The 26553-nt window shown below is 35.3% G+C and overlaps 1 protein-coding gene across 1 annotated transcript in view; it reads right to left on the bottom strand.

Annotated features, from left to right (window-relative positions):
• Positions 1 to 4667: 4667 nt before the first annotated feature.
• Positions 4668 to 26553, bottom strand: part of LOC309667758 (zinc finger protein 133-like) — a 141037-nt gene continuing 119151 nt past the window's right edge. The window contains exon 2 of the mRNA XM_082476691.1: positions 4668 to 9012. The gene's annotated coding sequence lies outside the window, so the exon portion shown is untranslated. The remainder of the gene's footprint in view (positions 9013 to 26553) is intronic.

The raw sequence follows: 26553 nt of genomic DNA, 5'->3' as shown, positions 1-26553 counted from the left end.
CACTCTACTTACCCATAGCACCTCCTTTCTCATAGAATGAATCTTTGAATTTGATTTTCTAGAACCCACCCACCCTTACTGCATTTTATTGAAACCCCCCTTTTTTTTCTTTCATGTCCATGTACTCTTGTTAGAGTTACTATGTATTTATTGTATTTTAAAAGCAATTTAATGGATATTAAAGATTCAAATATGGAGAAGAGCTTATGAGATTTTCTGCCCCACTTACCAGCACATCCCATTTCTACTTCCTAAGACAGCCACCTTTTTGACCCTTAACTATTTCTTCTGATAGGTCTATGATAGCAATGTTATTTCTGAAATAATTAATTTTGGACATTTAGATATTTTTTGTTTACTGCCTGCCATGTTATATGAGGATTTCTCTCTCTTATACCAATAAGTCCTACTTATTGTAAGTAGGACTTATTAAGTCCTACTTAAGTCCTACTTTGCTGGAAAGACCAACTGGTACATCACAATGATTATTATTTTGTTTTTACTGAGATTTTTATTTTGCAGGGAATTTTTATTTTGTAATGTTTTGTATTTTAATTGCATAATGGTATACATATCAAAAATTGTACATGAAACACATGTAAAGTGTTTAAGGAATCTGTTCCCTTCAATAAGCTTCATGAACTGAAAACCATCATACTTTAAAGTCCTCTGTAAACCTCTCTGATTGCATATACCTCCTCTAAGAGGTAAGCACTATCTTGAATTTTGTGTTAATTATTTTCTGGCTTTTATTTGTGATTTTACCATCAATAAATATATGCACTGTACATATAAATTTTATTTTGATGCTTTTAGATGTTAACATAGGAATTTTACCCTGCATACTTCACTTAACAAACATATGTGTTTAATAGTACTTTGACTCCATTCTTAAACCATAGGGGGATTTATGCTTTAATTGTATCTATGCCAGTTAATTGTTGCTGAATAACAGTCATTGTAAATTTAGTTGCTTAAAAATCTTTAATGTTTTATTATTATTCAGCCAGATAATTTCTTTTGTGATTTCTGATCCACATGCTATCAGACAGGCGGGGTCTGTAATCATTTGAAAGTTCATTCAGTTACATGTCTGGTGCCTTGGAAGGGCAAACTTAAAGAGCTTGGAACTGAAAGAGCTGGAGCTCTTTGGGCATCTCTCTGTCTCTAAGTGGTGTTTCCACATGTCCTTTCTAGCATGTCTGTGTCAAGGGAACCAGATTTTCTTAATTAAGTCTCAGTCTTCAAAGACATCTGTCCTTAAACAGAGAATGTCAAGCCCAGATTGTATTGTCCTTTATGACGTAGCCTTGGAAATCAAGCAATGTCAATTCTGCTGTATTAGAGGCAGTTACAAAAGTCCATCCATCATCAAGAGGAGAAGAAGTTGGTTCTACATAATGATAGTGAGTAAAAAGGAAGACCTTATGGGGCCAAATATAGTTCCATGGCTATTTTGGAAAATATAATATGTCACAACTCTTCTTTTGGCCCAAAAAATTTACATCTTTCTTCCATCATCAGATTAAAATCAACCCTTCCCCAGGATACCTCATCTCTTTGCAACATCAAACTCAGCCTTGAGGTTCAGGATGTCACAATACAGATAAGGTTTTTGTGTGGATGAAATTCCTCTGCTACAGTTAACTTTGTCAGCTAATTGATCTAAACACCTGTGAACTAAAGAAATACATTATCTGCATCCCTCCTCCCTACATACACACACAACCTACAATAGTGGAACAGTCATATGATAGCAATTATAGACCATTCCAATTAAAATAGTGAAAAGACAAGGTTCCAGATGTCACCGATCTATAGTAATTCCAAAATACAGCATTTTGGAATTTCCTTGAATAGAAGTCAGCCCCATTGTTTGGGACTGATTTGCAACGGCTCTTAGCTTCAACCTCTGGATTCTTGGTTCTTTCTTTTAAGTCATCCTTTGTTTTGCATAAGAAATAACAAGTATTTGAAGCTGAGCTGGCTTCTGTTAATCATAATTCTAGGTTCCAAATACCTTTTCTGACTTTGCATGGTCTCTGTCCATTTTAGACCTAGTTGATGGTGTTCTGCCAATATAATTCTTTTTAAAGCATTGTGTGGCAACTATAAACCTTATTGTGGTTCACTTCATTAGACAAAAGCCCTATCCCCAAATCTCTTCAAAATAAGCCTTTTCTGTCTAGAATTTCCTATAATGTAGCTATTGGCAGCATTCTTAAGATTCTTAGAAGTTCTGTTGTTTAACAGGAAAGATTTGTATAGCATGCTCTTAAGATGCTTAAATGGAGTTCTGTCTGTGCCACCGCCTTAAATCTTTCTGAGGTGTTAACAAAAGATTATAAAGTCACATCCTTGTCAGACAACATATTTAAACAATTTCCCTTGACAGTGCACTGAATTTTATTTATGCCCAAAGCTATGTCTCAATTTTAACATAGAAAAGATAATCAGAATAAGAATCAGTTTTATTTTAGATCCATGCAGATCCTGGTGCCTTTATATTTACCAGTTATCTCACTAGCTTATCTCTTTTCTCATATTTTATTAGACAAGAAGACAATCAGCAACTTCAACAGTCTGCCTAGAAATATCTTAACTAGATCTCTTAGATTAATAGGTACTTTTTCTTTTTTCCATGTCACTGCAGGTAATAGTGTTGCTAAACTTTCTGTTACTATAGGACAAAAGCCAGTTTCCTACAGCTCCTAATACCACTGTACTCACTTTCCTTTTAGCTCTTATTTATTGCCTCCTTAAGGGCCGTCAAGCTTTTGCCAAGTTTCTTTAAGGCCATTAACATTACTTCTCTATCAGGTACCAAAACAGCTTCCAGTTACTATTGATATACAGCATACCAGCACAAACCTTAGTGAATCAAAACAACCACATATTTAATTATTATCTGTCATGATTTTGAAGATTGGCTGGGTTAGCTAGGTGGTTTTTAGATCCTCTCAGAAAGCTGTAGTCAGACAATGTCTGGGCCTGAAATCTTCTGAAATCTCTCTCAATTACACATTAATTGTCCCAGCTAGGAAACTCAAAATGAGTTGAGGACAGGAATACTGGGGTCTGCTTGAGCTCTTCTCTAGGTCTTTATATGGTCTTTCTATATGATCTCTCCAGAGCCAGATAGAAACCACATCAACTTTTATAACCTAATATCAGAAGACATTAATTATAACATCCACCACATTCTATTTGTTGAAGCAGTCGCAAAGCCTGTCCAAGTTGAAGATGAGAAGAAATAGGAACCATGTCTTGACAAGGGAGTGGCAAAATTTTAGAAGAGCATAGGGGTCCAGAAATATTTTTTGAAATACAGTATGTCATACATCTAATCTGCTTCTAAATTATACATTATTGTCAAGATTTCATCAAAAATTTTTCTTCCTGGGTCATTTATCTTCCTTCTAAAGACCACCTTTAGAATTATCTTTAGTAAATAACTGTCTGTTGGTAATGGACTCTCAGACTTAATTTGCCTGAAAATATTTATGTAATTCTCATACTTTAAAGAAAATGTGGTAAACATAAAATTCCAGAATCACAGTTATTTTTTCCTCAGAGCTTTGAAGATACTATTCTGCTGTTTTGGTGTTCTATTATTGATTTCTGTATTGGTTTTTATTGCTGACCTTGAATAATCTATTGCCAGAAACTTTGGTTGCTCGTCTCTACTTATATGTTCCTCTCTTCATCTTTGCTATTCTATAATTTTGTTGTGAAGTGTCTATCAATATCCTGTTTTAGACAATTCTACTTTGACTTTATTGGGCTTCCTAAATGTAAGTATTAGTAGCTTTTATTAATTCTGGGAAACTTTCAGCCATTATCTCTTTTCATATTATCTTCCCCAAGTTGTTTTTAACTTCTACTTTAAATTCTCTCATTAGATTTATGTTACATTTTCTCACTCTATATTCCATATTGCAATTCTTCATTTCATATATTTTTCTTATCTTTGTGAAATGTATTATGGGATTTTTCTTGTGACTTCTGTGAGAAATTTCTTTTTTTTTTTAATTTTTTTTTTTTTTTTTTAGAGATGGGAATGATTTCTAATTTTCGATTTGGACGGTTCTTCCTCACTCTCTCTTGGGTTACTAGTCTTTTTTAAATTTTTATTTATTTATTTATTTATGGCTGTGTTGGGTCTTTGTTTCTGTGCGAGGGCTTTCTCTAGTTGTGGCAAGTGGGGGCCACTCTTCATCGCGGTGCGCAGGCTTCTCACTATCACGGTCTCTCTTGTTGCGGAGCACAGGCTCCAGACGCGCAGGCTCAGTAATTGTGGCTCACGGGCCCAGCTGCTCCGTGGCATGTAGGATCTTCCCAGACCAGGGCTCGAACCCGTGTCCCCTGCATTGGCAGGCAGATTCTCAACCACTGCGCCACCAGGGAAGCCCAGAAATTTCTTTTGATATTCCATATTTCTCTCTTCAGCTGTTAAGCTATTAGTTCAACCAATTTAATCTGTTCATTGAATTCCAATATTAATGTATATTTTAGTATATTCTATATATTTATAGATTTCTAATTATTAATATACTTTATTTTTTAATATTTAATTTGTTCTTTTTCTGATATGCCGCCTCAATTTCAATAGCCTCATATTATTTTTATAATTCTTTTTGTATTTTTATTTATTAGCCATATTAAATGTATTTAATTTGTATATATGATAGGGGAGAGGTCATCTACTTTGCTGATATGTTTCAATAGATTTTTTTATTTGCTGACTCTCTTTCATGATTAGTTCCTTTAAGGGCTTAATCATACTTTTCTATAACCTTATTTTCCTGAAATTATTTAAGGCCAATGTCTTAAAGAGGAATTATATTTGTTTGTCATGCCTCTACAACTTTAACCACCATGAAAAGTTAACTAAATTTTCTGCTTATTTTTTTTGGGTTGGGGTTAATTATAAAAGTGCATGAATTCTAGACCCAAACCCACATGAGTAAAAGGCCTGAGTTTGGGAGTCTTCAATTAGCATTCTTCTTCTTCCCCTCCTCTTCCACCTCCTTCTTCTTTAACTCCTCCTTCTTCTCCATTATACCCCCAAGGGTATCACTATATTAGGTGTCTCTGATTTTCACAGTTGCCTCTGATCTGCCCACCATCCTATTGGCCTCAGATTTTGTATCTTTTTATCCAATTGCACAGGCTTCCCACCTGCATTTTAACTGTCCTGAGTTCAATGACCCACCCACAGTAGATGCCCATCACTGTTTGCTGAAGTGTCTTTACTAAAGAGAGTCAAGCTCTAGGATCAGCAGAGGCCTCAAAGCCAAAAGCTGGATCCAGTTATAACCTAAACCCCTGGATTGAATCTGTTTGGCAACTTTTGCCTTTCATGGAACATCAGCTCAAGCATGCATTTTAAAAGCAATATTTTCTATTATATACTGCATTTTTAGGGATGCTATATTAGAATTGAATTGATTTATCTGAACATATAAATTGTTACAGGATTAGAAGCACTGGTTTTGATATTTGAGCCTTGTGTCTTTGGCAATCCATTTTAATTCTGAATTTGATGAAGGCTCTAAAAGCTTTAACTCCATCCCATTATATTAATATATATTTGGTATAGAAAACTTTTTAAGCTCATATCTTAGCTTTGCATTCACCACGTTCCTAGTCTCCAACCTATGTATTTATATTATATTATATTATATATTATTATAACACAGATCTTTCCGTATGATCTGTGGCTAGGCCTTTGACTATCATTATCTTATTTATGGAAATTTGGGGGACTACAAATCCCTGTTTGTTATCCCCATATTTGCTTTTATAGAAGAATTACCTGTAGTAGTTTCTTACATTTAAGCTACATTTAGCTTTTTGAAGTTTTATGTCTTTAGGAGCCCAATGAAGACCAATATGGTTCCCTTCAGTAACCAATATCACCTTGAGGTCATCAAAAGCATTGCTTTGGACCACATATTTTCCTGAAGTATGGCATATAGCCCTCATTTTCCACTTCTCTCTATCTCCCTCCATTTTTATTCAGGCAGCTTTCTTTAGTTTGTAACATTTAAACCTGCTTATGCTGGCTTTTTTGCTTTTCTCCTTTGTGTAATGTTATCACTGCGATTGGATCAGAGCAGCATGTCTTCATTTATTTTACATTTTGTTTATTTGCCTGTTTAAGGCCAAGCTATTTGTTTTGATTATGTACTTCTCTATATTTGGATTTATGGATAGCCTCAAAAGTAAGAAAAATGAAGTGAATGAAGGTTCATTTGTTCAAAAAATTTGGCTCACTTCCACCTCCTAAAGCAGTATAATTCCACTCTGGAAGTATCTCCATTTATTCCTATTCCTCCCCTAGACTTTCTTCCATATGGCTTATCTTTTCTGAGTTTCACTTAGAGACTTAATTTGATATATATGTTGGGGATGAAAGTCATGAATTGCCTTATCTACACACCAGCAGAAATAAGTATCACCCTTGAATCTCACCTGATAAAGCTTGATATATTTTATCTATCTTTCAAATTTCTCAAAGTTTTATGTAACAATAGACTATTGCTATTCCAGATTTCTCAATTATTCCTGTTAACTCGTTAGTTACAAATTTAAGAGGCAAACTCTCAATATCCCCCTGGTTCTTGTTTACCTCCGGGGCTAAGTACTCTACGTGATTTTTAAACTCTCATCTATTTTCTTCCATTTAATCACTTTGACTCCCAGAAACCCTAGTGACAATTGGATTAGCTTCCATTTTTTTGGTTCCATGTCAAATAGTAGTTGGTTTTAAATATACCTCATTATCTTTTTTATTTTTGGTTCCCTTAATCTCTGAGATGTTTGTATTTTGTTTTACTTTTTAATAGATTTTATTGGAGTATAATTGCTTCACAATACTGTGTTAACACAATACTGTGTTAGTTTCTGTTGTACAACAAAGTGAATCAGCCATATGCATACACATGTCCCCATATCCCCTCCCTCTTGAACCTCCCTCCCATCCTCCCTATCCCACACCTCTAGGTCATCGCAAAGCACCAAGCTGATCTCCTTGTTCTATGCTGCTGCTTCCCACTAGCTAACTATTTTATGTTCGGTAGTGTATATATGTCATTGCTAATCTCACTTCCCCCCAGCTTCCCCCTCCCACCCTGTGTCCTCAAGTCCATTCTCTATGTCTATGTCTTTATTCCTGCCCTGCAACTAGGTACCATTTTTTTTTTGATTCCATATATATGTGTTAACATATGATATTTGTTTTTCTCTTTCTGACTTACTTCACTTATCAAAAAGTCTAGAAACAATAAATGCTGGAAAGGGTGTGCTGAAAAGGGAACCCTCCTGCACTGTTGGTGGGAATGTAAATTGATACAGCCACTATGGGGAACAGTATGGAGGTTCCTTAAAAAATTAAAAATGAGATGTTTGTATTTTAAAAATGCTTTATGGCTCACCAGATCAACTGACCTCTCTCATTCTTCCTTCTTTCCTTCTTTCCTCCCTCCCTGCTTCTTTGTTTCTTTTTTTTTTTAATTAAAAAAAATTTTTTTTGGCCACACCACGTGGCTTGTGGGAACTTAGTTCCCTGACCAGAGAGTGAACCCAAGCCTTTGGCAGTGAAAGTGGAGTCCTAACCACTGGACCACCAGGGAATACCCCCTCCCTGCTTCTTTCTGTCCTATCCATCTTTCCTTTCTTCCTTTCTTTTTTGTATTCATTCATTATTCCTATTTTTGATTCTAAGACTAAAACATTTTTCATACTATTCTACTTACTCATTGAGCAAACTAGATTCCTAGAGAGAGAGAATCACAGGCACAAAATTTAAATTGGCCATTTTATATTTTGTGTTAGTAATTTCACTCAGGTTTATTTATTTCTCAATCGAAGAAAATAAATTATATTCTGTAAAATAAGAACAGTTGGTTCTCTTTTTCTTTTCACTGACATAGCCCATCACTTTTGTGTTATTAAAATCATAATCAGTCCTGCAAAGGAGTTTATTAACACCAAACCGATCTTACCAGAAATGTTAAATGGACTTCTCTAAGCAGAAAGAAAAGGTCACAGCTACAAATAAAAAATTATGAAAGAAAAAAAAAATCTCACTGGTAAAGGCAAACATTAATAAAGGTGGTGAATCAACCACGTATAAAGCTAGCACAAAGGTTAAAAGACAAAAGTAGTAAAATCATCTATATCTACAATAAATAGTTAAGGGATACAAAAATAAGAAGATGTAAACTATGATGTCAAAAATATAAAACATTATTGGGGAGTGTAAAAATGCAATGTTGTTAGAATGCATTCAAATTTAAGAGATTATCAACCTATATATCTATATATAGATATATAAATAGATATAGATATATAGTTATATAGTTACATATGACATATGAACCTTGTGATAACCATAAAACAGAAATCTATAACAGATACACACACAAAAAAGAGAAAGACATCCAAACATAAAACTAAAGATATTCATCCAATCACAAAGGAAGAAAGAGAAGAAAAAGGAAAAAAAGAACTACAGAAACAACCAGAGAACAATTAACAAAAAGGCAGTAAGTACTTTAAATGTAAACAGACTAAACATTCCAATCAAAAGACATAGGTTGGATGACAGTTAAAAGCAAGACCCATATATATGCTGCCTGCAAGGGACTCACATTAGATCCAAAGACACACACAGACTGAAACTGAAGGGATGGAAAAAAATCCCATGCAAGTGGAAACAAAAAGAAATCTGGAATAGCAATACTTATATCAGATAAAATAGATATTGAAACAAAGATTTGTCTTAGCAATATCTTTTTGAATCTGTCTCTTTAAGCAAGGGCAACAAAAACACAAATAAACAAATGGGACTACACCAAACTAAAAATCTTTTGCACAGTGAAGGAACAACAAAACAAAAAAACAACCTACTGAATGGGAAAAGATATTTGCAAATAATATATCCAATAAGGGGTTAGCATCCAAAATATACAAAGAACTCCTACAACTCAACATTAAAAAAAAAACCTGATTAAAAAATGGGCAGATGGGACTTCCCTGGTGGTGTAGTGGTGGGGAGTCTGCCTCCCAGTTCAGGGGACACAGGTTCAATCTCTTGTCGGGGAGGATCCCACATGCTGCAGAGCAACTAAGCTCGTGCACCACAACCGCTGGGGCCCGTGCGCCTGGAGCCTGTGCTCTGCAGTGGGAGAGGCCACTGCAATGAGAAGCACGCTGCAGCAGGGAGTGGCCCCCGCTCACCGCAGCTAGAGAGAGGCCTGCGCGCAGCAGCAATAACCCAACGCAGTCAAAAATGAATAAATGAATAAATAAATAAATAAATTTTAAAAAGTGTGTAGAGAACGTGAATAGACATTTTTCCAAGGAAGACATAGAGATGACCAATATTCCCATGAAAAATGCTAAATGTCACTAATTATCAGGGAAATTCCAATCAAAACCACAATGACATATCACCTCATATCTGTCAGAATTGTTATTATGAAAAAGACAGCAAATAACAAGTGTTGGTGAGGTTGTGGAATAAAAGGAACACTAGTATACTGTTGGTGGAAGTGTAACCTGGTATAGACATTATGGAAAATGGTATCAGGGTTCCTCAAAAAATTAAAAATGGGACTACCATCAGATCCAGCAATTGCACTTCTGGTTATATATTTCAAAGGAAATAAAAACACTAATTCAAAAGATGTATGCACCTCTGTGTTCATCACAGCATTGTTTATAATAGCCAGGATATGGAAACAACCTAAGTGCCCATCAATAGATGAATGGATAAAGATGTGATATATATATATAGTAATAACTTTGTATGGTAACAGATGCTTACTAGACTTATCATGGTGACCATTTTATAATGTATATAAGCGTCAAAACACTATATTATGCACTAGAAAATAATAATATATCAGTAACGTTGTATGTCTACTATATTTAAATTTTTTTAAAAGTCCTACAATCTCAGTCAGGGCTTAGGACATTTTATTCTTTCTCCCGGTATTTGTACCTTGGTTTAAAAAAAAATAGAAATTTCCATCCTTTTGGAAATGCTGAGAAGAAAACTTCTATCTTGACCTCTTGTTTTCCAGTCATATTTATTTGATTGTAAAATCCGGAGAAAAAATCGTCATGACACATATGTGTTGTAGCTTACTTTTGGGTCTATTTTTTGGTATCTTCCTGTTTTTCAGCCTGAAATCATCCTCCAGTGATTCATGGAGAAAGCCCACTTGGGCTTTTTTTGCAGCAGAGTCTTGACTCTGCTCTGTGTATGTGTATGTAGATAATTTCAATTCAATAGAGGAGCTGTCAAAAGTCCATTTTGTCCCTGAATCTTGTTAAATTCTCCAGGTAAATCACAGCAACAACCATCTTGATCCTTAGATCCTTCCTCTGTTTCTCCATTTGGATCCCTCAGAACTCCCACAGAATCTTTTAAGAATGATAAAATCCTTTATAACATTAAATGTCTACAAAATCCTTTGAAAATCTATTATCATTATGGATTTGAATGATAAATAAATGTAGAAGTTATTCAAGTTGTTAAAGTTCTTTTAAAGAGAAGGAAAGTGGGACTTGAAGAGATGAAATAACCCACCAGAGTTTACAGAGATGTCATGTTGCAGAGCTGAGGCAAGAACTAAGATCTGTTAATATAAAATTACACTCCAGGAAAATTGCAAACCCTTAAAGTGCATTTAGGTAATTGAGCTGAAGAGTATGGTGCATTAGACCTAGAAATCTGAACGTTCACAGTCGATTCCTCAGGTGGTAGTTGTCAAGATGTTTGACACTTTGCCATTTTCAAGCTTCCTTGCTGCCAGTGATCCCGAGGCTCTGTGTCTCCCTAGGCCAAGGACACTCATGCAAATGACCCACTTAATGTAAGGGAGCAAACTTTTGACCATTGTTTTCAAAGGAAATGTGAAGAAATTTAAGTAGAGAAATGTGAGCTAATCACTGCTTTAGCTATGGGGAACAGCTAAGAGTTTTTCACAGTTTTAATGAGATTTTTAACACTGTTCTTCCTTTGTTATCTGTCTTACTTGTTCTACATTAGTAACTCTTTTTTAACCACATTAGAGAGGGTTGGAAATTACTTGATGAAACACCCATCTATTGTGGTAAAAGTGCTTTCATGATTAGATTTCTGGCTGTGTAATTTTTTTTTCATTCTACTCCATCCAGCGCAACAATCGGAAAGGTCATGAGAGTAGTTCTTTCTAGACCAGCCAATGTTACAAAGCTGACAAAATGCTGGAAGTGGATTTTGTCATATGTCCCTGATACAAAAGAATCAGCAATGCTGTCCTCTTTGGTAACAACAGTTAGTATAAGTTTATTCCAAAGAAACACATATGATAATTAATGATCTGGAGATGGTCAGAAATGTGCACAGAAATGAGAGTTTATTATGATCAAAGCTACATTTTGTCAAAAAGCTTAGCTACTTTTGTTCTTCATGACCCAATGTTTAGAAATGTGCAGTTGTCAAGGCAGCTGTACAGAGCATCTGCTAAATAAATCGTGCAGAGCCGAATGTGGGAAAGTAAATTGAAAACTCGATTCAGTTACAAGGAATGAGTCCTATGAGATTGTGGGAGCTCAGCTAAGCCGTCTCTGTAGGGCTTTTGTCTGATGATGGAGCTTGAACTTCACTGGGCAGGCAATCAGGAAGCGATGATGGCTGTAATGTGGGGTAGATCAAGGGCAGACTGGAATCCACAAGCATGAGCTGGAATCTTACAAGATGTTAGGAAACTCTTAAGAGATGCAGAGCTGAGAGAACAATGCAGAGATGATATGTAGATATATATAAAGACAGGGAAATCACATACAAAAAATAAACTGGCCTCATTAATCTCAAACAGGGTTGGACTATTCATATTTTTTTCATGTACTGTACACTAAATGGTATATAAGACTAGAAATTCTAGAAGATACTACTGTTGGCTTATTTTTTTTGGAAGAAATTGATCTCTCTTAGGGGTCATTAGACAAGATCAAACTCTTGTGGGTGATTAATGGGTTTCTCTGAAAAAGTGGATATTTCTGCTGTTAATTATGTATTCTAGGAAGAGATCAGGGGCCAAAACACAAGAACTGAGGAAGGCAGGAAGAAAAACACTCTCTTATAAAGCACTGACACTGACATTGACACTGGAGGTAGAAAAAAGTTGGACAAAATCTATGAAGAGACAGCCCTGTTCTCAACAGGATCACCATGGCAGTGGCACTGGACGTGTGGGCTTCAGTAGGCACTGTAAATTACTCCTCTTCTGTGTTATACTTCTTTCCTTATATTTAAATCTGTAATAACATCTCATCGCAATTTACCATCAGGTCTTAGCTGTTATTGTGAGTAATTAAATCAAAGGTCTGTGACCTACTTGGTAGCAGCCTGAGGAAAGATAGGTGTCCAGGAACTTTAGAAAACAAGTCCCATGAAAAGAGCAAAGGCCTATGGAGAAAGTATGCAGCAGCCATTGGAGCAGAGGGCCCCATCCCCAGGACAGGCTTGTGACAGATGGGAGCATCCTCCTGTTAATCCAAGAGGTACTTAACAGGTCGCTGTGGGAACATATAAGTAACCAGCAAGACAAGACTCCCCACAGTAAAGCAGGGGGAAGGAATGTAGTAATAATAATTTAGTTTATGAAAAACAATAAAAAAAACCATTAAACTGATAAAATAGTTGATATAAGTTTCGTATTATAAAAAACTGAGTCCCTAAAATTGGGTCATTCTAGAATTATTCATTTAAAATGAAAATTCACGTGCCAAAATGAAAGTATGACAGCTAAAGCATGAACAAAAGATTTTTTTAAAAGGAAAGCGCAACACTAACTTCATATTTTGTGAGAACAGGAACAAATGTATTAAATCTCTTAACTGACATTAAAGGGGAAAGGATTTTAAATTCAGAGGAGACGACATTAGACTTTGCATCTGAGCCCATTTGTCCTCATTCTGACACTTCTTTGGGCATATGGATCCAAAAATCTAGACAAACTGCCCAAGGAGCCCTACATTTTTTCCTGAAATGGACAAGGCAGCCTGCTGACAGCTAGATGCTTGTTTGAAACTGCTTGGATGCACAACTGTGATGCCTATGGGGTATCACATCCTGAGTTTGTGTTTGCCAGCTATACTCAGCCTGTCTGAATAGGAGAAGATTAAAGAAAGGTTTTCTTGCCTGGACTTGTCTGACAAATCACATTCCTGGACTGATCTTCTTGTAGAAGCTGCAGTTACATTTAGATCAAGGACTAAAAGCACCTATTCCCACCACAACCACCTTACATTCAGTTGGATAACTGTTATGACAGTTCCTCTTTATTTGTCCATTCATCAAATATTTACTGAGTGCCTATGATGCTATGCTGGCCACTGGGAAGACAGATGGACAGATCCTCATTTGTCAAGGAGCCCAGCCCAGTGATGAGGGAGGGAAGCAAACAATTACAATAGATCCATCAGTAAAACTGCTTGACCGTGAGCAGCTGAAGGGTACTGTTTAATCCCACTAAGATGCTACCATTGTCTGTTGCTGTCACAGAAGAGGCTTTTATAATGTGGAGAGTGGGAATGAAAGTCTTTAGAGGGAAAAAAAATCAAGATGCTGATGTGTGATAGAGATTTTTTTTTTCACATCGATCATGTTTAATATGTGGAATTGAGTTAGGAAGCTCAATTTTTTTTTTTTGCTTGGGAGACAGCATAGGCATTAAACAGATTTTATAAGGCAGTGATAGGAAGTAAAGGCGGGCAGGCACCACTCCTCTCCCTAACACCCAAGGCAGACATTTCTAATAGAGCCCACATACATAACTTCCCCTTTCCAATAAACTGCTCCCAAGCTGTCACCACCAGCCGTCAGGCTCCCTGTGTGGAGTGGAACAAAGCTTTTCTCTATTTCTCTTGAGGTAACTGTGCTTTCTGGTATGGTGGAAAGATTCTGTCTTAGTTTGCAATCTCTCTGAAATGTTCTGGAAGAGAGATAACATTATTCCAACAAGACCTTGAGCCAACTTTTGGTTTGGCTTTAAAAATTTCCAGGGGCTATATTTGAGCTGTTACCTAGTGTCCTGTCAGTCTATCCTAGCTGAGTGAGCTTAAGATTGAATTCCAAGTGAACCCTCTTTTGCTTTCAGCATTTCTCAGATAAATAATAGGGTAATGGTATTTTTATCTGTATATATACGTAGTTCCAATATTCAAGGATTTTTTTTTCCTCTAATCATATTTAATACTTGGTGCATGTATCATTTCCTTAGAGACATGTTCCTTGATCACCCTGTGTAGTGAAATCATATTTTCTATCCTTTGTTCTGCCGTATTTTTATTCATAATACATGACTTTTTATACATTAACATCTTTTCCACTTGAATACAGCTCATGAGGGCAAATAATTTTATGTCTTATTCACCATGTAACCTTAGTACCTACAATTAAACCTTTCAAATATTTAATGCTTAATTGAAATATGAAACAATTGTGAGAGGCAAGCATGGCACAAGCATAATTTTGATGAGAAAGCAAAATCAGAGGGCCTCTTGGCTTGATTAAAGTACACACGGTAAACAGCAAAATCCCTGCACCTTTGCTACCTTCATTTTGGTGCCTCCAAAGCTTAAGTTTACGTGGTGCTTGTTAATAGCCTGTTCTCACTCAAATGAGGTTGATAAGTAGATACAACCAGAGAAAATCCAACAAAACCTAGAATTTAGAAAAAACTGTATGATATACAGAGAAATCTGAAAAGAACTCAGAATCATTAACTTTTAAAAAGAGACTAGCACTTTTACAGCTAGCCATAACATGAGTGGTGCATGCAAGACCCTACAGGATTCATTAAAGCTCCTCGAAAGCTCAACAGCTCACAGAACTAATAAAAATTTCAGAAGATTTCTTTTATGCTTGATCACTCGTCAATTAATTCTCCTAAATTATTTCAGTTCATCTTTTATTTGCTTGACACCTACTATCACAGCAATCCATTTAATTGACATTTTCCTTAATGAACATTCAAGAGAAGCAATTGAAAATGAGTATTATTTTCTTACTTTCAACTACCTTATTTTGTCCTTGCAAGTTTATTCCCGGTTTTCCTGTTTTAAAATAATTATGATCCCCATTTAAAGGAATTCTAAATTTCAATATTAAATTTGCTGTATTCTATGAATACAGAACTGTCAACAATTCAGTTGGTTAAAAGCAGAATTTGTAATACAGCAACCTTGAGATCTCTAAAGCAGCAAATAAAAAAAGTTTCACCCTCTAACAGATAGATGTCTCCTCCGACCAAACTCAATAGCAACGCAACCGTCCTCTAAAACTGTCCAAAACACAAAGCTAACACACTACGGGCTTAGGCTCATTGCAATGACACCAGATATACTGTTTACCCAGAGTTCTTTCAATTTCATTTACTTTTTTAGAATTGAGAGAGGTGAGCTAATCACCAACAAGGCTAAAACTGTCTCCAATATATTCATTTCTACCCTTCTTTTGAACACTCAGAAAGGTAGTAAATTACTCGGTAGTGAATTGTTTCCCAATTTCCCCTGTGAACCACTTTTCAGGCAGTTATACAAGCTCTATTTACAGCATACGCTGGATTTCAAATTTTCAGAATAGAGTAAGTCTTGAGTGTCCTTGTTCTCATTTATTGATTACAACAGAACTCCAAAACAAATTATGAAGTCAGCAAAATTTGTCCTGAGAATTTTTTCAAATTAGAGATTGGCCTATGTTCCTTCATGGAGTGGTGGATTTAGGCCAAATCTCTACTGGAAGAAAAGTTTGTGCTTCCACTACCTGAGTTCAGAGACTACTACAACTACTTAATAGGCATGTGAATCTGGGGAAGGTGCATAAGTTCTCTGTGCCACTGTTTTCTCCCTTGTAAAATGGAAATAATAATGTTTACCTCATAGGATGGTATGCAAATCATTTAATAAATATGAAGTGCTTAAAATGGTGTGTTGCATTCTATACTTTTATGTGAGGATTTGCTATTACTATTACTCAGTTCACGCACACACATATACACATAAATGCTCTCTTTCATTACTATCGGCATGAATTGTTTGCTTTCCTCCTTTTAAAAAATGTTCCATTTCTCCCATTAATCTTGTTAATAATTAACTTGATATACTAATTTATGCAAATAGATTCTCAGATAAAGCCTTGATGTCTGTAAACCTTCCATGGTTCTCAGCTATTGAGACATTTAAACTTCTCAGCCTAACTTGCAAAAGCCTTGGTACAATTGTTCCCTTTTATTTTTGTTCCTAGAGATTTACCCACTCTCTAACTATGACAAAGTTCCTCTTTCCTTAGGAGTTCTTCCACATCATATTCTCTATATTTTGGTTTTACTAGTCCCTCTCCCATAAATATCTGTCTTATTCTTCCCTATCCTTAAGTGCCCAACTCAAATTTCACTCTGGTCCTAAAGCCTTCCCAAAATTCCCCAGTAAATCTGATTTGTTTTATGTTTCATCATAGTTCCTTTTTTGTTTCCTTTTTAGTATATATCTTTTACATACCTTACTGTGGAAGGATTTACACACAGTGAAATGTATAAATCTTAAGTATACAATGTGATGAGTTTTGATAAGTGCAGATACCCATATAACCCACACTCCTGTCAATTCACAGAACATTTCCATCATCCCAGAAAGTTACCTGAGCCCCTTGCAGGTTCTCAGGCAACTTCTGTTCTACGTCCATCACTCTGGCTACTTTTGCCTGTTTTAAAACTTCATAGGAATGGGATCCCTTTTGAGTATGTTGCTTACAAGTTAAAGCACTGTGCATATAGTCATAATCTAGAGGTTAGGCAGCACAATATTTAACATACTTTAGATAAGAAGTTGGTAAGAATTTGAATTAGGAAAGAGGCAAAGGTTAAGGAAATACTAAAGGAGTTAAATTATAGGGCTCTAGGTAAAATACCTATTGGAGAAAATGCTGAGGGACTCAAAATTAAGGATGACTTATTGGCTAATTGAATTTTCAGTTATTGATTATATCACATGTTAATATAGGTCCTCTTTATTTGCCCCAAACTATTGAAGTATTACCGTTCCACACAGGCCTTATGAGAGTAGTATTTAAGAAAAGGAGGATTCAGCTCAGCAACTTGAACTGAAAAAGAATGAGAGGTACAGGAGGCAAAGCACAGATGCTCTCTCAAGAACTCATCAGAAGCAGAGAATTAGAGGAAGATAAACACCCAAAGTTAGGAATTGTTAGGAAAAATTTCCAATTCCCTACCACGTAAAGTATTGGGTATTTAAGCCAATTTCAGTAGATACTGATGGTCCCAAGAGTATAAAATTAATAAAATCCTGGAAACTAACAACTGGTTTACCTCAAAAGATAGTTTTCTCACTAGTTGAGTCACATTTATCTTTATCCTGGTCACTCTGATTCTTGCTTTTCTGAATCATTCCACAATTTTTACCCCAAACCCCTTTAAGCTACCCTTCTTTCACTGCTATGTTATTGTTTACACTGTCTTATTGAATCTAGTTTGGATAGCACAAAGCCAGGTATAGCATAGTCTATCCATTTTTGAATCGAATCGTATTGTAACTGTTATGTTTTGAAGACAGCAGCTTCACCTAATGTTGCAATTTTAATCAAGTAAAGCAGACTGTTTAAATAGTCATTTCTCACATTGCTCCCCACGTACACACTTTGTACTTAGGTGTCAGAATTTACCCTACATTTCAGATGTGCCTGTATTCACCCAGGAGTCATGAAAGATAAACTTAAGACCTTGAGAAAAACATTAAGCTGAGTCTGGAGAGTACTTACGATTTCTATTCAGTGTCTGCCTAAAGCACTCCAAGGAAATTCCCATGAAAACAACTTGAATTGTGTGTAGAGACCTTATTGTATTAGGTTTCTACTGCTGTGTAACAAATGACCGCAAACTTGTGGTTTAACACAACACTCATATGCTATCTCACAGTTCAATAGTTCAGAATTCCAGGTGGACTTGACTGGGTTCTCTGCTTAGGGTGTCAGTCGGCTGGGTTGGGTAGTTATCTTGAGGCTCTGGGGAAGAATGTACTTCTAAGCTCATTCAGGTTGTTGGCAGAATTCAGTTCCATGTTCTTGCTGAGTGTTGACCTAGGACTGCTCTCACTCTCTAGCGACGGTTCCAGGTCCTTGCTTTGTGCCCCCTCCATCTCAGCAAAGCAGAAACTCCCTCATATTGAATCGCTTTATTCAGTCTGACTTCCCCTTCTACTAGCACCCAAGGAAAATGCTCCACTGCTAAAGGGCTCCTGTGAAAGTTAGACCAACCTAGATATAACCTTCCTACCTCCTAGCTTACTCTCTTACTTATCTTACTTCCACCAACATAATCTTACTAAACAGATTAGTAAATTTAATTGTATCAAAAAATCAGTTTTACTATATATGTAACATAATCACTGGAATAACACAAGATGGCAAAGTTAGTGGGGTCAAGTTTAGAATTCTCCCTACTACAAGTATTTTAAAGGGTCCAAGTTCCATAGCTTAATCCACAATGTACATTATTTTATTGCCACTAAGTTGACACTATTTGTTTACTATCTCTATAAGTAATTGGCATTTGCCACAGTATATCATGTTGGCAAAATACAGAAAATTTTCAAATTCCTTCTTGGTTAAGTGTTTGGTGTACTGTGGGAATGAAAGAAATTTTAAAAATTAACATTTACAACCACAGACCCTAAATGTTTGAAGATTACACATATTCAGATAATGGCTAGTGATCACTTGGCTTGATTTTTAAATCAAGATTTCATTAAAAAATAAGTAAATATTGACTATATTCAAGTAATCCACTTTGGAGTTCATGCATGCATTTCTTTTTTAGAACCTTTGGGTGTATTTTAAACACAGTGTTATTTATGCCCAGTAAAGTTTTTTTCCCTTACTTCATTGCGTACTTCATTTTCTATTTTAATCACAAACTATAGACTCTGTAGTTAACTTTGAATAATGGTTTGCATAATCCTAACACCAAACCCACCCACAACTAACAAATATATAACACAACCCAGAAAACTCTTATGAACAAGATTCAAATTCAACCCCAAAACAAGTAAAAGGGAAATTCCAAAAATACTTTGAGCCAAAATGACATTACTCATATGGATAGTTAAGTTCAGAAGTATATGTACATAGGAAAATTAACATAAATGCAGCAAGAACCTACTTATCCAGTTGCTTTGAGCAATCTCAAACCTCTGAAAATCCAGCCCAAAAGAACATTTACTTATTCTTGCTGTTCCAAGAAAAAGGTCTAAATAGCAAACATGACAGAGTCCCTACTTTCAAAGAGTTCAAAGTTTAGCAGAAGAGACACACATTATATAAATAATTAGTAAATTATTAATCATCAGTATAATAATGGTAATTATTTGATATGTGTGATATGGGCTAGTTTTTTAAATTATCTGAGCCTCAATTTACATATCTGTGAAACAGGAATTATAAAACATATTTGGCAAAGTTTGTATTAGGACAAGAGATAAAATATATAAAATGTTTGACATATGGTAGGCACTCACTAAATAGGAAGTATTAAAACATTTTATTACTAACTATATTTTAAAATATTCTTTGAGAGAATAATTAACCATTAGTTTAATAGAAAAACTGTACTTGTAAAGAATTTCTATAATTGTAACAATTAATAAAGAATTGTATTAATTTTCAATTTTATAATAAAATCTAATACTCCATATTTTACATTATCCAGAGCACATATAAATACATTCACTCTGCTGATCACTCTGGGCCATAGATTGAAAAATTTCCATGTAAGAAGCAGCCTAATCAAAACTAAAGCCTACAATATAGATCTTTGTTGGTGAAGCTCATTAAAATCTAAAGAAATTTTAAAATGATTTCCTATTTTGAGGAATTTAGTTATATCTGGGTGATAAATATTCATCCTTTCTTTTTTAACACTTGTTCATATGCACTATTGTAAACTCAATGTCATGTTCTTTTGTTTTGTTTTCCTGTGTCTGGGTTCACGAAGTTTCTGCCTTAATGAAAATTTTTACTGAGGTCACAGAAATTAATTTAAACATGCTCTTACCAGTGATCTACCTGATACCTATAAAATTGCCATTTTCATGTCAGAACTTACATTAATGGAATATTTCAATAGTGAACCACTTGACCAGTCCATTAATATATTTGAAATATTATTTGAAATCATCAGAGTTTCTTGCATTCAGAACATCCTGATACTGTTGACCAGCCTCTTCCAATTATTTCCTGGACATTGCTCTCTTTGGACTAATTTTCACTTTCTAAAGCTAGAACATATCACGTTCAGTAGACAGTTCAACAGTTTATTCATTTTACTTCCGGGTTAGCTTCTCTGGAAATAATAGCTTCTTTCTTTAGGTGTCTATACTTTTCTTAAAGTCTTTTGCCATTGAGAAAGTACATTCCTGCCGCAATTCCATATTGTCTTGAATTTATCTATCAACCTCTCTATCTATCTATCTATCTGATAAGAATATATATAAATTATATTTTTAAAGGATATATATTTAAAGGATAAAGAATATATTATAAACTGTATATATATTATATATGTATTTTATATATGTGTGTGTATATATATATATATATATATATATATATATATATATATATACACATATCTCCTTTAAATAGTCATCCCTCTGTATCCACAAGTTCTGCCCCTGCAGATTCAACTTACTGTGAATTAAAAATATTCATAAAAATTTCAGAAAGTTCCAAAAGTAAAGCTTGAATTTGCCATGTACTGGCAATTATTTACATAACATTTACATTGTATTCACAACTATTTACACAGCATTTATATTTTATTAAGTATTATAAGTAATCTAGAGACAATTTAAAGTATATAGGAGTATGTGCATAAGTTATGCAAACACTATGCCATTTCATATAAGGGACTTGAGTGTCCACAAATTTTAGTATCTGAGGGGGTCCTGGAACCAAACCCTCATGGATACCGAGGGATGACTGTATTTAATATCTGTGTATATCATTATATACTTTTAAAAAGATGTGGGAATGTAAATTGATACAACCACTATGGAAAACAGTATGGCGGTTCCTTAAAAAACTAAAAATAGAACTACCATATGACCCAGCAATCCAACTACTGGGAATATACCCTGAGAAAACCATAATTCAAAAAGAAACATGTACCACAATGTTCATTGCAGCACTATTTACAATAGCCAGGACATGGAAGCAACCTAAATGTCCATCGACAGAGGAATGGATAAAGAAGATGTGGTACATATATACAATGGAATATTACTCAGCCATAAAAAGAAATGAAGTTGAGGTATTTGTCGTGATGTGGATGGACCTAGAGTCTGTCATACAGAGTGAAGTAAGTCAGAAAGAGAAAAACAATACTGTATGCCAACGCATATATATGGAATCTAAAAAAAAAAATAAATGGTACTGATGAACCTAGTTGCAGGGCAGAAATAAAGACATAGACATAGAGATGGACTTGAGAACATGGGGTGGGAGGGGGAAGCTGGGGCAAAGTGAGAGTAGCATCGACATATATACACTACCGAATGTAAAATAGTTAGCTAGTGGGAAGCAGCAGCATAGCACAGGGAGATCAGCTCGGTGCTTTGAGATGACCTAGAGGTGTGGAATAGGGAGGTTCAAGAGGGAGGGGATATGGGGACATATGTATGCATATGGCTGATTCACTTTGGTGTACAACAGAAACTAACACAGTATTGTGAAGCAATTATACTCCAATAAAGAGCTATTGAAAAAAAGATATATGTTTATATATAATCCATCATATATTTATAAATAAATGTTTTATATATGTATATATATATTAAATATATGTATATATTTTAAGAACTCCCTATGGACCCTCCCATAAATCCACATACATTTCCATATAGTTCATATGTTAAGTCAAACTATCTTAAACACATCCTACCAATTTGAAACATATGTATAGATTATGTAAGTCTGGTTTTGGTTGGTAGGTAGGTAACACAATTCCTCCTACCTTACAGGAGTTGCCAGTGACAGCCATAAGGTAACAAGGTAACTTTACCTAAGTTGTTCCCCTTATATGATACAGAGAATGAATACTGCCTAAAATGTTAGGGGTCTCCACCAGATTCTAAAAGACTACTTGAAAAGGCAAGAATAACGGAAAATTTAAGACGACGAATAGGAAAATTGAACAAACTAGTTCAACCAGAGGATTTGAATGTATTTTTTGGAACTAAGAGCTCTAAGTCAGGTGGGATCTGAGCTTTTTAGTACAACAGTGGGAGTATGAACCAAGAAGTAATTTTCGTTTAAAATGCCAAGAATATACAGCACTAATGCTAGTTATCACAGCAGTGGTCATGGAAACTTTTCACTTCAAAATTACAGCTCCACACACTGTAAAAAGTGTGAGTATAGCTTACTGCTCCTACTTGCTCACAACCCCTCACTCTTTAACCCTTTTTAATCTGTTTCCAAATGTCCCTCTTGAGAAATGGTCATCTTGAGTTTTACTGGTGGTCATCTTTCTAGCAATTCAATTGAAAAAAAAGTTTACTGAATACATTCTGTAATCTCAGGGCTCTGAATACAGAGTAGAAAAGGGCAAGAAAACTTGTTCTTAAAAAACAAACAAACAAAATACTCTTCAATGAGGAACATAATATCATATAATTTCACTTATACAGAACTCTAGCAAGTGCAAACTAATTTAGAGGAAGAGAACAGCTAAATGTTGCCTGGCGGGAGGCTAGAAGGGGCCAGAGGGAGGAATTACAAAGAATCATTAGAACAGTTTTTCTGCTGATGGATATGTTAATTTTCTTTAAAATGGAGATTGTTTCATTGTGTTTACCTACGTTCACATTTTGTGCCAATTCATTGTGTGTCAATTATTCCTCAATAATAAAGCTGTAAAAACCATTATGGCCATGTGAATACATTTTTCAGGGCTTCTCTAGGGCTTTGGAAAAGCTCTGTTAAAGTGAACACTTCTGGAACTTTACTTCCTTAGATTTACTCTAAACCTATAATGTTTATAAGATACAGCTGGACTTATACTGAGCAGTGTCTTATTCCTCAAATGAGATAAGAGTGTGATCATAAAGCCCTATGAGGACAGGGAGCTTTTAATGCTTGTGACTGCACAACAGTGTTTATAACTGTGGCCAGAGAGAGAGTCAAATGTTTGATGGAATAAATCAGCTCATCTCTCATGATAATCAGTAAGGGCTTGGTGATCAGAAATTCATCTGCTTATCATTAAACAGTTAAATTCCTCTAAAAGAATAGGTGCAGCTAAATGATTCATCACATCTTAAATATGAGAAAACCTAGAGCTCCATTTCTACTAGTTCATTTTTTTTTCTCGAACTTTTGAGCAAAGCAGGAGAAAGTGTGAGGAGTCAAGAAAAGAGGTATTTCTCAGGAGTAAGTGAAAGATGTGCTTGAAATAAAGAGCACACCAGCATCATGATCAAAGAGATTAGTGAGACCAAGAAATACATAGGCCTGGGCAGAGCAGAGCTGCACTGTCTGCTGCCTTCATGCTCACAGGACTTGCCCTCCTGGAGAAAGAGGCCAAAGTAGTCATCTAGTCAAGAATTCTTTTTTACACAGGTGGAGAAACTGAGGTCCAGAGACTTAGCCAAGTTAACAAGTTCATACATTCCTGGTTCTTTTTATTGTATCATACTGCCTTTTGTTTTTATCCAGGTTTAGTCTACACTTGGTTTCATTTTTTAATGTGTATGCGTATATGTATGTGTATCATTCTAAGGAAAGAACAGAGGGAACATGTCACCTATAGAAAATTGATCTCGTCACTTTGTCTTAACCAGTTATTTCAATTCTATATGCAAAATATCTAGTGGGCAAAGGCAGGAGTGGTATGACCCTTGCTTAAACCTTAGGTCTTCCCCATATTCTCCATGCTTTTCAACTCATTGGAGGATGGTCTGTAAGCTATTGCCAGCAGCCTGAGAAACCTCAAAGACAAGGATGTTAGATCAGCTAGCCCAGCGAGTATTAGATCGAAAAATTTTCTGCATGTAATACTTCAAATGACATCCTTCTATTTCTATTTTATTAATCTTAATTCAAGTGAATTGTATTGTATGTCACTAAAAAGCCTTCTAGGAAGTACTCTGGATATAAATTATGAGAAAGTACGTGGACTAGCCTGGGAGTCAAAAGTCTCATGTCAGTTTTAGCAGTCATTTGGTGTGTGACAAGAGGTTTTTGTTTAATGTCTTTGTGCTGTGAGCTTCATTCAAGATAATGAAACAGATGATCTCTGTTAGCCCATCAACTTTGACATTCCGTAATCTAGCATAAAATGGTAAATAGCCATCTTCTGTAGACTTATAGCAACGTGGAAGACCCTTTTCTCACTGCCCACTGCCCACATCCTATTCCCAAATTCTACTGCTCCGTCCACAATCCTCCACTTCCACCCAACCAAATTCAAGCAGAAATGAATGTAGGACAGACTATTCTATGTTGTGACCAAGGCTGGGACTCTTTATGCATGAAACTTGTGGTATGTGTTGGTCTTTGATTATTTCCTTAATGACTTTTCAGGTCATTGAGGGGGTAGATCACAATCACCTACCTGGCTGAATAAAAAAGTATATTTTCAGACTGTATTTGAAGGCCTTTAAAGAAATTTCTTTCTACTTGTTGTGAAATTATTTAAAGATAAGCCCTCATCATCACCATTGGAAGCCCTGTTACAAAAACAGGAAAATATATTTAATCATTGGGAAGTAATAGCTAAAAACATAGTTAATCAAGAATAAAAATTATTTTTGGCAAGAGACCACTCTAGCAGTTTCTTTTTTTTTCTCCCACAAATATTTAATCTATTTTTACAAAATATCTGAGAGCGTGTTCCATTATTTTGGTTAGCAAGATGAAGTTTGAATGTAGCATCTTGTTCTTTTTCTTAATGTTATTAATTCAACAAATTTATTGATGTCAAATATACATAGATATCATACTTAGGCACTAGACATACAAGGTTGAATAAAGTAGGTGTTTTTAGTTCAAGTTCAGTCTACAGTGAAAGAAGCAGGACTCTAAATAGAAAATTACCAAACACAATTAAGGCCAAAATAGAGGATTTCACAAGGTGTAACTGAGAACAGAGAACAGGTGGCAATTAATTCTGTTTGAGGGAGAAGGACAATTTCACAATGAAACTGGTTTTGTTGAATAAGAGATTTCCCCCATAAATAGTGGGAGTTTCCTTGGAGGGAAGAGCAGAGGAAGCATTCTAGATAGAACAACTGGAGCAGAGACATAAAGACGGGAAAGCCAATAGATACAGTTAGAGAATAAGTGATAATTTGATGTTGTTGGAACATAAGCCTAACCAAAAGAAGTATTATGGAAAAGCTAATGAATTAGATAGAGACAATGTCTTAAAAAATTTATATGTCAAACTAAGGAATATGGATATGGTGACCCATGCTAATTTTTAACACAGACTTCTGGACATAACATAATTTTGTTTGCCCAGTGCCTGACTCCTTCCTCCTCCATTTTTTTCCTAATAAAATAATTACAATTTATTTTAAAGACCTAATTCCCTCCTATATTCAGTCAATATCATTTGGCTAGAGATGACTCCACCCCTCCATCCCCCAACCAGGAACGAGAAGGTAACCTAGGCCTGCAAGGCTGTGTATTCCTTCTCTTGACTACTGTCGTTAGTTCAAGAATGGATATGTCCTGTGTTGGTCCACTAAAAATACATTTCAGAAACATCGCTGTGATGATTAAACAAGAGAAACTAAAGCCAGAGCCTAATCTAAAGCCATAAATGCCCCTGAAATTTTCAGTTTGTAAGGCAATTTTTTAAAAAAAAACATTTTGCTCAAGCTAGTTTGAATTGAGATTCTTTCATCTGCAACCAAAACAAACAGACAAAAGAACAAGGATTTAATATGGTTATATTTTATAACATAAGATATGATTGTATTTTAAATATAGACCACTGATATTCTGATGCTAGTTTACAGCAGAGTTTGGAGTGAGAGACTGAAGCCAGAAAGATCAGGTTAAAAGTTATTGTAACAGGAAAATACTGAATATAATCTTGATTAATGCAGGGGTCCTGGAAATAAAGGTTGGTGCATTGCTTATTTTATTCTACCTTGAATCACTAGGTCTAAGCTCACTGCCTGGCACACAGAGTATGCCTAATACATGGTTACTAAATAGGTAACTTCAGCATAGAGACACTGATAAGAGGTATGGGGAGTGGTGAGGAAAAAGTGGAACTTAGCAAAATGCATATATTTTTAGTGAGAACAACTGGTAGATGATAATAGTGTTACATAAACCAGGGAATGAGGAGAAGGAGTTAATAATATGGGAGTAGGATGGGTAAGTGGCTAATAAAAATTGAGTTTTGCACATCTGGGGATATGGCAAGCAAAATTATAAAACAATCCCCAAGATCCCTGCCCTCTGCT

The sequence above is a fragment of the Balaenoptera physalus genome (genome assembly GCF_965194825.1).
Source record: "Balaenoptera physalus genome assembly, chromosome: 10".
Taxonomy (NCBI): domain Eukaryota; kingdom Metazoa; phylum Chordata; class Mammalia; order Artiodactyla; family Balaenopteridae; genus Balaenoptera; species Balaenoptera physalus.
The sequence above is the reverse complement of the archived record's forward strand: the minus strand, read 5'-3'. Positions and strand labels throughout refer to the sequence as shown.